Here is a 10,419-nt window from a genome sequence, read left to right as displayed (position 1 = left end):
ATGGAAAAGAGTTAATGTATTTAATTAAAGTTATATTTGCCTCTTCAAAATTTTTCATTTTTAATTCTTAGTCTAGGAATTATTGTAATCTGATTTTAGATCATTCACTTTGACTAATTTTTCAACAGTCTTTGTTTGACCTTCAACTTAGTCCACTCTTTCGGAGTGATCTTGTTCACTTTTTTATCTAATATTTTAGTGATTAAGTACTCACCTAATTAAACTCATTCTTCTTCTTTTAAAGAGCTCTAGCCAAATGAATGTCAAGTAAGAAAAATAACTCTTAGTTTGTCAAATTGAAACTGTGAGAAAGATTATGTTCCAAGAAAAAGTAACTTGATGTCTTAAAATACCCGGGTTGACCAAAAAAGCTTGTCATACTGTTCTAATATATGGCGAATTGCTTCTCGTACAACTTTCTACAATTCGATACGTACAACAGGTAACAAAATTCTACGGTAAGCATTTTTCATAGAGAAAATTTTATGACAAACCTTTTTCAATATATCAAAAAATTATTATCAAATTTCGCTAAAAATTTTTGGGTTTTGTCCGTAAACGCAATAATCAGTGATTTACTAACACAGGAACTCCCCTTGGTTGAAGGGATGAAACCTCACAGATACTCCGCTTTTGGGTAATCATTGTGAGATTTTTTTCACAGATCATTCATATCTATGAACAGGAGCCTCAAATTTTTGTATATGGCTAGGAAATGTTTATTCAACAATTGTTCAAAATTTGGCCGTTTGAAGAGACTTTTTTTGACGGTCTGAAGTGTCTTTTATAGAATCAAAACTTCAAAACTTCCAAATTTGGATTCGCACAAAAAATTCAGGCATTTTTGCTGTTTTGGTATGAAAAACTTGAAAAATGCTTATTTGAGCATGGAAGTGATATTGCAACTGAAAATTGAGAAAAAAAATCCTTCAAATTGTCAGTGTCCACAAAAGTGAAAAAAATCGATAATCGTCATTTGAAAATGGACTATATGATTACGATTTGTGTTTGGAGGCAATAGGATCCACTTTTAATCAATTAGATTTATTTGTTTTTCACTTTAATTGACAATGACAATGGAACTCAATCATAATCGTTTTTTTTCAAGGGCACAAAAATTCTTTTCTATTTGTTCAAATTAATTTTTTCCGCGCAACTTCGATATTTTCGCTAATTTTTTTTTGTTACTCAATGATTGAATTCTGTACCATTCAACAATTTGCAAAGTTTGATTTGATAACTGCAGAATTACTTGCAAAATGTTGCACGACGCGAAACAAAACTGAAGTGAAAGAAAAAACCAATTTAGTGTTGTTTTCTACGTATTATACAGTGCTCATTTAAATTATCCGGAAAAAAAACGAACAAAACTTGAATTTTCACCCGCGGTTTTCTGAAATTGGGTTAAGATTAGACAAAAAGTGAACGAAACAAAAGTTGCTTAGATTTTCATCAGATTTAACGTGGGTTATTTTGGCTTTTTTCCACTAATCAAAAGTTACGCTGAAACTACTTGTTAACTGATGAGAAAATTATATCAAAAGAAGCCTTTTACGCAGCTCAACAAAGTTTAACAAGGGTTAAATCTCCAAAAATTTGCATAAATTGTTTAAAATGTATTTTTTAACAGAGATTCTGGGTTTTATATAGTAAAAATCACATTTATTGACTATCAAGTGAAAATATTTTCTCTTATACAGGTTTTTCGAGATACAACCCTGCTAGAAATTTGTTGGGCTGCGCAGTGGCTTGTTGTGATGTATATTCCTTATCAATTAACAAGGTAGTTTCAGCGTAATTTTTGATTAATTGAAAAAAAATGCTCCTTTTTGGGGGTAAAATTTTGGTTGAGAATTTCGGAGAAAAAGTTGCACTATATTAATTCTGATGCAATTCTAAGCAATTTTTATTCCGTTCACTTTTTGTCTAATCTTAACCCAAATTGAGAAAAACGCGTTTGAAAATTCAAGTTCTGTTCGTTTTGTCCGGATAATTTAAATCAGCACTGTATAATCCATTATAACGGACTTCAAATGATTTATAATGCAATGTTTTTGCGAGAAAAAATGGATTTGTTTCCATTTTTAGTTCAATTTTTTTTGTCCGAGCATAAGATGGGATTCAGTTATATTGACAATAATTTTGACCACAAAAATCCATTATATTAGATTTTTTTCTATTTTCTCAAATGCGGGCGACAGAATGCGCAAAAGACCGAATGTGCGAAAATTCTCAACCAATCATCGCACTTTAAATTGCCCCAAAAGGACTGAAATTATCTTTTATTTCCTTCGAGTGTTGGAATTCTGAGCTTTGATTAGTTGACATAACCAATCAAGGATTTACCGTGCCATCTCCCCCCTCAACTAAGTGACCTACCGTAGAAACTCCTAGCGACCTAGCTACGTACTAATTTTGAAAATTGAGCTCGTACAAAAAATTCATTTCAAACAAAAGCTCAGAATAGACAGCTTGAGAACAATTTTCAAAAGGAAAACCTATTAATAATGTCAATTAACTAAAATTTTGCTTATAGTTTTTTTAAATTAATTTTTTTTGGTTGATCAGATCAGTTTATTTTGTTCTCTAAGTTAATTTATAAAAAACCAGTTCTTTTATTCCTCCTAAATCAATCATGGAGGATTGTACAGTTCATCCTCAATCAAACCTTTTTCGCTCTTTTGAGCATAAAGATTTTTTCAAAGGTGTTTTTTATTGTTGTTTGCCCAATTAGAGACGTAATGTTAGCCCAGGACAGTCTGACAGCAGAAATGGAAGTGTTTAACGCGATGAGTTACACCCAGGGGTCAATTGCAGCCTCCATGTTGAACACGGCCATGCACAACAACCTCTTGACATGTTTGGGCATATATCTACAGGTTTGGTTCTACTTTCAAATTTCTTATTTACTCGTTTACGCTTTTTTTTTTACTCATTTGGCCCAAAAATCAAATTTCAACATCTTGAACTCAAACTACTATGCTTTAATCTGCTTGGCTAGAATTGGTCAGTCAAATTTGGTACCATCTCAAAATGTTTGTTCGCTATTTTAAGTGGAATTACAAATAAACTGAATTGGCCTACAATAAAGAATTTTGGGGTAACTACTCAAAATTATTTCAAATACGCTCCAGAGTTTTACCCGGATGAGATAAAAAATAGAAAACAGCTCCAGAGAAAAAATTGATCACATTCGTTTCTGCTCGAAACTCGGCCTTGTTAGAAGTCGGCATAAGAATAAAGTGAGCGCATTTGTATTAACCAAATCAACCAGTGCTATCAGTATCGTATGTTGTTCTCAGCATTTAGACAATGAGTGGCAGATATTCAACAAACCACCATATCTACAAACCGCCCTATCTCGAAGCTGAAGCTGCATCAGATCTACGTAAATTAAATAAGAGTTATGTAAAAATTGCATAACGACAATGGAAATTTGTTTTTATGCTGCATATTAAAATTAGTTTTTGGCTTGTTGGATTCCTAATTGTAGTTTCGGTTTGTTGGTCTTTCGACTGGTTGGCGTACCAGTCATTGGATATTGCCAAAACAAAATTAAAAAAATTCGGGTGCAATCTGTAAAAAGATTGTCGCTGATAGTAAGAATGGTTGAAATTGTGGAAAAAAATTGTTCCAAGTTGACACATTGTTTGACATTTTTGAAATGTTTCCGCTGTAATAGCCTGTCAAGCTGTTGATTAATTTCCATTTAAAAATTGCGACAATGCAATTGACCTACAATGATGATTTTTCAACCAAACTTATAACAGAATCGGAACGAGTTTGAAATTATTTCTTTCGTTGTCAGAATTTTTTTCAAAAATTGTTTTTTTTTTTCAATTGATGAGAAGGTACTATTCCTTGACAAAACTAGTGCTCAGATAATTTGTCCCGCCCATTTTCTAAAAAGAAGAGCCAGCGCGGGACTTGAACTTACGCCTTTGGACTGGTATCCGGATGCATACCCGCTAGACTAACTAGCCCCGTTGCGACAGCAATATTCACAAAAAAATGCTTACTGTTAGAATTAGCCACATACTGTACCTCGTTTTTTTTCGGTTTTTATTGGGAATCACTGTAATTTTGAAGGAACAAAAAAACTAAACTAGTACCCAGGGGAGGATCTAGGGTTTTCTCGAGGAAGGAATTTTTTTTGTTAGGTCGACCGAATTGAATTTTTGAGCTCTCCCTAAGCACAGTTTAGTCCCTGTTTCGGCCAAATTTTCAAAGGCGCCTTTAGAAAAATTTTAGGGTCGGTCGGCGAAAATTCTTTTTCTTAAAAAGTACCAAAGGGGGACCCTGTAGGCCGGCAGGGCGTCAAATCCCTAAATGATGTCCGCCCCCACCCTCCTCCCTAACTCCGCCTGTTTGTTTATGAGATCAATTTATTGCGTCTGTTATTGGTAACTTATTTTGTGCATATGATTGAGATGATTTTTTCGGGAACAATCTTAACGTTTTTGGATCTTTTTAGAGGCATCATTTCCATTCAACAAATTCAACATTTCTTATACAACAATTGGACGTTTGCCCATACACGAAAGTCGAAGTCACCGAATTCATGCAGTTTTGGATTTACGACAAAAAACTTCCAATTCTGAAAGTCTCTTTCAACAATTCAACGAAAAATGAAGCCCTTTTTTCATACACATATTTATGTTCTATCAGGGATCTGGCATACGAAAATTGTTCTCAAAAAGCAGAATACAACCCCCAATTTGCAATTATAATACGAAATCCGAAGAACGAAATATTGCAAATTTTTGATATTATGAAAGAAAACAACACAAAATTAGAAATAAGTTTCGATTTGAAAGATAACTTGCCGTATTTTGTCAATGTGTACGACGAAGCAAAATTTGTAGTTCAATACGAGAATGAAAATTACGCCGAGTTTCTAAATTGGTTTCGAGATGTTTCAACTCAAAATGGTACGAAATTACCGCCATATTTCACGACATTTGTCCTTGATATGTACCAACTTGCATTGCGAAACGTTATCAACTTGGAATGGTTGTTCGAAGTACTCCAAAAGCAGGAACAGTTTTCTAAAGCTGGACTTTTGGACTTGGATGAGCTAAGCGACTTGGAAAGTTGTCTAGAAGCGAAATTGTTTTCCAAATTGAAAAACAACGAGAAAAAATTACTCGATTTTTGCGATTCATGGAGCAATAAAACTTGTTCCAAAAAAATGACAGATGAACAAAATGTTACGGATAAAATGAATAGTTGGTATGGGTTATTTGGCGAAGATTTTAAACAAATTTTGCTGCGGAAAGCAGAAATATCGGAACCTACTGGCAAACCAGATCAAAATAAAACTAAGAACGGAGACGATACTGCAGAAAAAAGTTTCGCTCAGAAAAGTTTCGGAACTGAAAAGCCAATGATTTCATGCTGCATAGGTATTGTTTCAGCTATAAAATTGTCATTTTGAACCTTGATAAAACTACGAATTGATAGTTTCTGTAATTAATTGGAAAAAAAATCGAAATAAATTGATTTGTAATTTATCTTAATAACTATCGCGCATCAATTACCAACAAAACAGCTCAATTTCCAATACGAATGAGATGAAATTCAATTCAAATTTGAAAAGTTTATGGTTTTATTTAGAGACAAACGAAAAATATCTTTCAAAGTTACGATAGCTATTTTTGTTCCGACTTTCGATACGAAAGTGACGGAATTTTTGTGCTCGGGGTGGGTTTTTTTTTCTTCAGACAAAATTCGACTTTTTAACTAGCCATTTTTGACGGAATTTTTAAAAATCATTCAAAAATTATTGTTGTTCTGAGCTGAAATTTGAAAAGATATTTCACCTGTGATTATTTTGAGGGTTTAAAGATTGCCATTTTGACCAATTTGGGACAATTAACGCGCGATATATTTTGCTCTATTAACGCGTAAGCGGAGAGTTAATCTGTCTTAGAATTGTTCCAAATTGGTTGAAAGAAGCTTATTTGCCATAACTGATTTGTTACAAGGAGGGAAATCTATTCTTTTGTACTTTATATGGCGTGTGGGGGTATGATTTTCATAAAAATTTTCAAAAATAAGAAATTTTTTTTTATTTTCCAAATGTTATTACTGCTCCATAAACCTTAAAAGGCAGTGGGAACATTCAGGGCTTCGCCCTGATACGAGCAATCTTTTTTCATTTTCAAATCGATGATGTTTCTTATTCCAATATGACGCACCAGTAGCAATAATGATAACTTCCCAAAATGCTTGAAATCTCGAATGGCCCAAGTTTTGAGTGTTCACTCAATTTCAAGCACTTTATTCTAACCAGAGTTTCCCTTTTTGATATGTACAAAAACATGTGAACAAGTTTTGGAATTAAAAGCTCAAAACTATTGTTGAGTGAAAATTTGCATAAAGTGATCTAGTTAGTAAAAAATTAACCAGATTTATGCTTTGCTACGACCTACTACAACTGTTTTTGGCTCCTTTCCAGTACCCCATTTAACTTTTTCGGAAATTATAATTTGAAAACTAATCTAAATGACTTTTCATGTTATAAAATTCATAAAAATGTGTCAGCGCGAACAAGTGAACAAATATTCACAATTTTTTTTACATGCAAAACGTAGTGTGAACAATTTTTGAACAGCTTTATTTTTTTAAAGTTTTAAGAGGGGGTTGGGAAACTAGAAAAGAACCCTGTTTTCAAGATAAAACAAAAATTGACAATTGAATTGAAAAGTATACTACTTTTTGCAACTTTGTTCACAAACTGCCAATTATTCTTTCACTGAAATTCGGGAACGCCATTTGAGATTCCTTGCCAAGTTTTCCCAACCTTTTTTTCAGTGCCATTCAAGATTGTTTATTTCTTATACCGTTTCGGAAGATTTCAATTGAGAGGTATCCGTAATAAACAAAACTGACGAGCTAATAAAACTTTCGAACATTGATGTTTTGAAAACTTAACCATTAAGAGCCTGTATAGTATGAGTTTAACGTTTGCTTTTCAGGATAGATTTTTGATTTAATCTAAAATAAGAGTAAATATGTGTAATGTCTTTGATACTTGTTTTAATTCTCTAGATAACGAAGCTGTTATCTTTTTGTGGTATCTGAACCTTTTAAATGATGAGGCTGGTCTAGAAATTCGAGTGGAGGGAGCGGCATTCTTTCCTTTTTTTCCATCTTTAACTATTTTATTTTCTTATTTGTTAATAGACAATTGTTTGGTGAACAGATGTTATGGCAATTTTGTCATCTGAATGTAATCTGAAACAAAAAAGAGGTCTGTACTTTAAGATAACTACCCTTTCAGTTTATTATGCAGAATTAAAATGTTTTTGTGGAAAACCTTAAAACCTCAGAAGCGTTATGGAGTTGTAAGCGAAAGACCCTGGCTTTAGAAAAACTTTCATCTGTTACTAAGCCAATATAATTTGTTGCTCAGGAGTATCGAGTAAAGTGAGGGCAATAGTCTAACTGCAGTGAGGGATCACATTATTGAAGGGCTAATTTGGCTATCTTTTTAATAAGCTGTATGCATCCAGTATCAAGCGTTAATAATCAATTATAATATGATTTTAGTATCAGTCTAACAAAAATTAAGAAAAACTAATATTATTTAAAAAAACGATTACAGTCTTTCTTTTTACGATCAAATATAATCAATTATAATAAACTGAAATCAATTAAAATCGATTTTTTTATCCGAATTTTCTAATTCATTTGTTTCGCCTAAAGAAACCATTATGACAATTGATTATAATCACTTTTGTTTGCCCATTTGGACTTCGACCTGGCACATGGATTGCTTATAATTTCTGCTTTTCGTAGACGTAGTTAAAGTAATAAGTGGAAAAATTTTTTTAAACAGATTTCGAATCAGTTCAATTTTTTAAAATGTTTTTTTTCACGTCGTTTTAATTATAGTTGTTTTAGGATGTCATTTTAAGTTTTTATGACGACCAAAATATCAGCACACTGCTTAAGTTTTATGATTTACAAATTCGATTTAAATTTCACCTACCGCGGGATTCTTTCAACTAATACGAAGGGATTTCTATAAAATTTTTGTGAAGTGGTAATACTTTTTGTTCAGTAGCAAAACTTTTTGTTCAGATGAACCAAAAAGTGACAAGAAGTCACACTTTTAGGCTTTATTGTCAGAAAAAAATTATAATTTATTATAATATAATATAGTAGAATGTAAGACATTACGAGAGATTTAAAGATAGATTATAAAAGATTATAAAAGATAGTAAAGAATTTTTGAAAAAGTTGTAGCCAATTATAATCGATTATACAATATTATAGTGTAACAAAAAAAAATTGTCTTTTTAATGGATTATAAATCGCTTAAACATCTAAATTTGGCGATTATAAATAATTATAATTTTGATAAAAGTAAAATTATAATTGTAATATAATCGAATGTTTTCTCATTTTACTGAGTGCGGGTATTGTTTACCTTCTGCTAGCAAATTTTGTACATTAAAAAACTGAAAAAAATCTGCGTGCTTTCACAAAATTAAGCACACAATTTAATTGCAATCTTGCAACGACCACAATTGGACAAAAAAGTTGCAAAAAGGCAAACCCTTTTTTGTTTCGATCAATGAAGTGGCGGGGAACTTTGTCGTTGGATGTGTTCAGCTGTTTACATCCATAATCAGTTGTCATGAAAAGTCATTGGAATGAGTTGAGTATCTTATCATTTCAAATCCTTTTCAGCAACAAATCAATCGACGTTTAAAACAAAACGTAAGTTTTTTTCGATGTTCCACTCGTCGCATTCTTAGCAATGAACAAATTTTTCACAACTGATAAAAAGAATTTTTTGAAACTTAAGGAAAAACGGATTTTTTAAAATTTAAATCCTACTTTTAGAAGAAAATGGTCAGTTATGACTATTTTTCGAGTTTTTTTCGGACGGTCTATATTTGGTGTGTTTTATTTTCCCCCATTTCTAAATAAGAGTAAAAACGCATGAAAAGTTTTAAACACCTCTGCGACATCAAACTGTGAAAGTTATTTAAAGAAATTTGCACTGATGAAACTTGGTTTTGCTAAATTTGTTTCCAATTAATTTTTGTTTCAGAAAAAAAAGGTATCTTAACTTTTCAGTTTACGATTTTCAATCAAAATTAATTTTAATTTTCTGCGCTTTCCTTGCGAAGCTGCCAGCTGTCTCATTCTAAATCGCCTTTGGATTTTTTGTAACGCCGTCGGCTCTTTTTACTTAAAAGGCCCAAATTTTCAACTTTTTCAAGATGAAAAAACGCCCGCGGGTGATTAAAGACGGAAAACTTCCGCGGGTGATTGTTTGAAATCAAATATATTTTAAAGTCATACTTGCACAAATGTAACCCGATCATTGATGCTTTAAGAATATTATGGGCAGTTTAAGAAAAAAACCTTTATTGGCAGCCATTATCGAAAACGTGATCATCTTTTTGCTTTAAGATTAGTCAAATAATAGTCATCCAATCAATATTATGCAAAACAAAACGAACTTCAAGTGAGGATTAACTTTTTATCATCAAATTAAATTTGTACAAGTTTTGTTGAGTGTCATGTTGACCCATAGAAGAAATATATTCAGGGTATCACTAAAGCACTTTGCTAACCAGCCATCAGAAAATTCAAACACTTCTTTTGAAGAAGTAAAACAATATCTTTTAAGAAGGTATAAGGTATTAATTATTTTTTTATCTTAAAGTTGTTTCGTTTGGTAGCAGAGCAAATTTTTAGTTAGATTTAAATATTTTATCAGAAAACAACCCAATGGAAGTTGAAAAACTGTCAAAAAAATCCTGCTTTTGTTTTTAGCTTGATAAATTACATGGATATTATTCATTTAAGCTTTTCAATCAAAAAAACGTTTATGATGCCTTTTGAATACTACTCCGTGACGATTTTTGCTTGCGTTTGGTCATAATAACCAGCTCTGTTATAAATTCCGTTTAATTTCTATTACAAGCAAAAACAGAAAAAAAAAAGCAAAAAATCCTTTCTTCAAAAGGATGATTGCCATAAACTCAAACAGTGTTTAATGCATCAATTTGTTCAAAATTTGTTCGTTCAAAATTTGAAAAAACAATCTTCATAAAAGAAAATTGAACTTGAATATTGAATATTAAAGTATTACACAAGCTTTACTCTCTCAATTTGCTTTTCGAAGTTTTTTGCTTAAGTGAAAAATTCGCTGTGAATAAATTATATGGCCATTTGTAGTTTTAATGGCGCCTATAATGCAGACAGACCGTAAAATTTACTAAAACAGATCAATGTCCTCTTAAAAAAGCTTTTACAAAATCGAATTAGCTCGTTAAAAACAATTTTTTTGCTCTTTTTTATTGATTATACTTGTTAACTTTGATTCTAACAGCAAAAAAATTGAAAATTTTCTCTCAAAATCAGTATGAAACATCTGTAATTTTTTGTTATTTT

At 31.7% G+C, this 10,419-nt stretch overlaps 1 protein-coding gene across 1 annotated transcript in view; it reads left to right on the top strand.

Moving 5' to 3' along the window:
* The window catches only part of LOC134855606 (snRNA-activating protein complex subunit 3-like), a 495,355-nt gene that overhangs the window by 84,716 nt on the left and 400,220 nt on the right, over nucleotides 1–10,419 (top strand). The window lies entirely within an intron of this gene.

The sequence above is a fragment of the Symsagittifera roscoffensis genome, chromosome 10 (assembly GCF_963678635.1).
Source record: "Symsagittifera roscoffensis chromosome 10, txSymRosc1.1, whole genome shotgun sequence".
Taxonomy (NCBI): Eukaryota; Metazoa; Xenacoelomorpha; order Acoela; family Convolutidae; genus Symsagittifera; species Symsagittifera roscoffensis.
This window is presented reverse-complemented; position numbering and strand designations above follow the sequence as displayed.